A 5741-nucleotide genomic window follows, 5' to 3' on the forward strand; every position below is an offset into this window, starting at 1 on the left:
ATTCGTTGACCGTGAGAGCTTGTGATGGGCTAAGTTGGGACACCCCTGCAGGGTTATGAACTTTCGAAAGCCGTGCCCGCGGTTATGGGCAAATGGGAATTTGTTAATGTCCGGTTGTAGAAAACCTGAAACTTAACTTAATTAAAATGCATCAACCGCGTGTGTAGCCGTGATGGTCTCTTTCCGGCGGAGTCCGGGAAGTGAACACGGTGTTGGATTTATGCTTGACGTAGGTTGTTCTAGGATCACTTCTTGATCATAGTTTCTCGACCATGCCTTTGCCTTCTCTTCTCGTTCTCTTTTGCGTATGTTAGCCACCAAACATGCTAGTCGCTTGCTGCAGCTCCACCTCATACCTTTTATCCTACCCATAAGCTTAAATAGTCTTGATCGCGAGGATGTGAGATTGCTGAGTCCCCGTGACTCACAGATACTTCCAAACTGATGGGGAACGTAGTAATTTCAAAAATTTCCTACGCACACGCAAGATCATGGTGATGCATAGCAACGAGAGGGGAGAGTGTTGTCCACGTACCCTCGTAAACCGAAAGCAGAAGCGTTAGCACAACGCGGTTGATGTAGTCGTACGTCTTCACGATCCGACCGATCAAGTACCGAACGCACGACACCTCCGAGTTCTGCACACGTTCAACTCGATGACGTCTCTTGAACTCCGATCCAGTCGAGTGTTGAGGGAGAGTTTCGTCAGCACGACGGCATGGTGACGATGATGATGTTCTACCGACGCAGGGCTTCGCCTAAGAACCGCTACGATATGATCGAGGTGGATTATGGTGGAGGAGGCACTGCACACGGCTAAGAGATCAAGAGATCAATTGTTGTGTCTTTGGGGTGCCCACTGCCCCCGTATATAAAGGAGTGGAGGAGGGGGAGGGCCGGCCCTCTCTATGGCGCGCCCTAGGGGAGTCCTACTCCCACCGGGAGTAGGATTCCCCCTTTCCTAGTAGAACTAGGAGCCCTTCCAAGTAGTAGGAGTAGGAGGGAAGGAAAGGGAAGGGAAAAGGAGAAGGAAGGAAAGGGGCACCCCCCTCCCTAGTCCAATTCGGACCAGCCCATGGGGAGGGGTGCGGCCACCCTTTGAGGCCTTTCTCCCCTTTCCCGTATGGCCCATTAAGGCCCAATACGAATTCCCATAACTCCCCGGTACTCCTGAAAATACCCGAATCACTCGGAACCTTTCCGATGTCCGAATATAGTCGTCCAATATATCGATCTTTACGTCTCGACCATTTAGAGACTCCTCGTCATGTCCCCGATCTCATCCGGGACTCCGAACTCCTTCGGTACATCAAAACACATGAACTCATAATATAACCGTCATCGAACTTTAAGCGTGCGAACCCTACGGGTTCGAGAATTATGTAGACATGACCGAGACACGTCTCCGGTCAATAACCAATAGCGGAACCTGGATGCTCATATTGGCTCCCACATATTCTACGAAGATTTTATCGGTCAAACCGCATAACTACATACGTTGTTCCCTTTGTCATCGGTATGTTACTTGCCCGAGATTCGATCGTCGGCATCTCAATACCTAGTTCAATCTCGTTACCGGCAAGTATCTTTACTCGTTCCGTAACACATCATCCCGCAACTACACATTAGTTGCAATGCTTGCAAGGCTTATAGTGATGTGCATTACCGAGTGGGCCCAGAGATACCTCTCCGACAATCGGAGTGACAAATCCTAATCTCGAAATACGCCAGCCCAACAAGTACCTTCGGAGACACCTGTAGAGCACCTTTATAATCACCCAGTTACGTTGTGACGTTTGGTAGCACACAAAGTGTTCCTTCGGTAAACGGGAGTTGCATAATCTCATAGTCATAGGAACATGTATAAGTCATGAAGAAAGCAATAGCAACAAACTAAACGATCAAGTGCTAAGCTAACGGAATGGGTCAAGCCAATCACATCATTCACCTAATGATGTGATCCCGTTAATCAAATGACAACTCATGTCTATGGCTAGGAAACATAACCATCTTTGATTCAACGAGCTAGTCAAGTAGAGGCATACTAGTGACATATTGTTTGTCTATGTATTCACACATGTATTATGTTTCCAGTTAATACAATTCTAGCATGAATAATAAACATTTATCATGATATAAGGAAATAAATAATAACTTTATTATTGCCTCTAGGGCATATTTCCTTCAGTCTCCCACTTGCACTAGAGTCAATAATCTAGTTCACATCATCATGTGACCAACACCCAAAGGGTTTACTAGAGTCAATAATCTAGTTCACATCGCTATGTGATTAACACCCAAAGAGTACTAAGGTGTGATCATGTTTTGCTTGTGAGAGAAGTTTAGTCAACGGGTCTGCCACATTCAGATCCGTAAGTATTTTGCAAATTTGTATGTCAGCAATGCTCTGCACGGAGCTATTCTAGCTAATTGCTCCCACTTTCAATATGTATCCAGATTGAGATTTAGAGTCATCTGGACCAGTGTCAAAATTTGCATCGACGTAACCCTTTACGACGAACCTTTTTGTTACCTCAATAATCAAGAAACATATCCTTATTCCACTAAGGATAATTTGACCGCTATCCAGTGATCTACTCCTAGATTACTATTGTACTCCCTTGCCAAAAACAGTGTAGGGTATACAATAGATCTGGTACACGGCATGGCATATTTTATAGAACCTATGGCCAAGGCATAGGGAATGACTTTCATTCTCTCTCTATCTTCTGCCGTGGTTGGGTTTTGAGTCTTACTCAACTTCATACCTTGTAACACAGGCAAGAACTCTTTCTTTGACTGTTCCATTTTGAACTACTTCAAAATCTTGTCAAGGTATGTACTCATTGAAAAAACTTATCAAGCGTCTTGATCTATCTCTATAGATCTTGATGCTCAATATGTAAGCAGCTTCACCGAGGTCTTTCTTTGAAAAACTCCTTTCAAACACTTCTTTATGCTTTGCAGAATAATTCTACATTATCTCCGATCAACAATATGTCATTCACATATACTTATCAGAAATGTTGTAGTGCTCCCACTCACTTTCTTGTAAATACAGGCTTCACTGCAAGTCTGTATAAAACTATATGCTTTGATCAACTTATCAAAGTGTATATTCCAACTCCGAGATGCTTGCACCAGTCCATAGATGGATCGCTGGAGCTTGCATATTTTGTTAGCACCTTTAGGATTGACAAAACTTTCTTGTTGCATCATATACAACTCTTCTTTAATAAATCCATTAAGGAATGCAGTTTTGTTTATCCACTTCCCAGATTTCATAAAATGCGACAACTGCTAACATGATTCGGACAGACTTAAGCATAGATACGAGTGAGAAACTCTCATCGTAGTCAACACCTTGAACTTGTCAAAAACCTTTTTGCGACAATTCTAGCTTTTGTAGATAATGACACTACTATCAGCGTCTGTCTTCCTCTTGAAGATCCATTTAATATCAATGGCTTGCCGATCAATGGGCAAGTCAATCAAAGTCCATACTTCGTTCTCATACATGGATCTCATCTCAGATTTCATGGCCTCAAGCCATTTCACGAAATCTGGGCTCATCATCGCTTCCTCATAGTTCGTAGGCTCGTCATGGTTAAGTAACATGACCCCCAGAACAGGATTACCGTACCACTCTAGTGCGGATCTCACTCTGGTTTACCTACGAGGTTCGGTAGTAACTTGATCTGAAGTTACATGATCATCATCATTAGCTTCCTCACTAATAGGTGTAGGAGTCACAGGAACAGATTTCTGTGATTAACTACTTTCCAATAAGGGAGCAGGTACAGTTACCTCATCAAGTTCTACTTTCCTCCCACTCACTTCTTTCGAGAGAAACTCCTTCTCCAGAAGGATCCATTCTCAGCAACAAATGTCTTGCCTTCGGATCTGTGATAGAAGGTGTACCCAACAGTTACTTTTGGGTATCCTACGAAGACGCACTTCTCCGACTTGGGTTTGAGCTTATCAAGATGAAACTTTTTCACATAAGCATTGCAACTCCAAACTTTAAGAAACGACAACTTTGGTTTCTTGCCAAACCATAGTTCATACTGTGTCGTCTCAACGGATTTAGATGGTGCCCTATTTAACGTGAATGCAGTTGTCTCTAATGCATAACCCCAAAACGATAGTGGTAAATCGGTAAGAGACATCATAGATCGCACCATATCTAATAAAGTATGGTTACGATGTTCGGACACATCATTACACTGTGGTGTTCCAGGTGGCGTGAGTAGTGAAACTATTTCACATTGTTTTAAATGAAGCCCAAACTCGTAACTCAAATATTTTACTTCTGCGATCATATCGTAGAAACTTTTATTTTTGTTACGATGATTCTCCACTTCACTCTGAAATTCTTTGAACTTTTCAACTGTTTCAGACTTTTTTTCATTAAGTAGATATACCCATATCTGCTCAAATCATCTGTGAAGGTCAGAAAATAACGATACTTGCCGTTAGCCTTAACACTCATCAGACCGCATACATCAGTATGTATTATTTCCAATAAGTCAGTTGCTCGCTCCATTGTTCCGGCCCATGAGGCATGGTTCGCAAGCATCAAGTGATTCATAATCAAGTGATTCCAAAAGTCCATCAGCATGGAGTTTCTTCATGCGCTTTACACCAATATGACCTAAATGGCAGTGCCACAAATAAGTTGCACTATCATTATTAATTTTGCATCTTTTGGTTTCAATATTATGAATATGTGTATCACTACGGTCGAGATCCAACGAATCATTTTCATTGGGTGTGTAACCATATAAGGTTTTATTCATGTAAACAGAACAACAATTTATTCCCTTACTTAAATGAATAACCGTATTGCAATAAACATGATCAAATCATATTCATGCTCAACGCAAACACCAAATAACACTTATTTAGGTTCAACACTAATCCCGAAAATATAGGGAGTGTGCGATATGATCATATCAATCTTGGAACCACTTCCAACACACATCGTCACTTCACCCTTAATTAGTCTCTGTTCATTCTGCAACTCCCGTTTCGAGTTACTACTCTTAGCAACTGAACCAGTATCAAATACCGAGGGGTTGCTACGAACACTAGTAAAATACACATCAATAATCTGTATATCAAATATACCTTTGTTCACTTTGCCATCCTTCTTATCCGCCAAATACTTGGGGCAGTTCCGCTTCCAGTGACCAGTCCCTTTGCAGTAGAAGCACTTAGTCTCAGGCTTAGGACCAGACTTGGGCTTCTTAATTTGAGCAGCAACTTGTTTGCCGTTCTTCTTGAAGTTCCCCTTCTTCCCTTTGCCCTTTTCTTGAAACTAGTGGTCTTGTCTACCATCAACACTTGATATTTTTCTTGATTTCTACCTTCGTTGATTTCAGCATTACGAAGAGCTTGGGAATTGTTTCCGTTATCCCTTGCATATCATAGTTCATCATGAAGTTCTACTAACTTGGTGATGGTGACTAGAGAATTCTGTCAATCACTATCTTATCTGGAAGATTAACTCCCACTTGATTCAAGCGATTGTAGTATCCAGACAATCTGAGCACATGCTCACTGCTTGAGCTATTCTCCTCCATCTTTTTAGCTATAGAACTTGTTGGAGACTTCATATCTCTCAACTCGGGTATTTGCTTGAAATATTAACTTCAACTCCTAGAACATCTCATATGGTCCATGACGTTCAAAATGTCTTTAAAGTCCCGATTCTAAGCCGTTAAGCATGGTGCACTAAA

Source organism: Triticum urartu, chromosome 3A (genome assembly GCF_056163025.1).
Source record: "Triticum urartu cultivar PI428250 chromosome 3A, HENAU_Tu73, whole genome shotgun sequence".
Classification (NCBI taxonomy): Eukaryota; Viridiplantae; Streptophyta; class Magnoliopsida; order Poales; family Poaceae; genus Triticum; species Triticum urartu.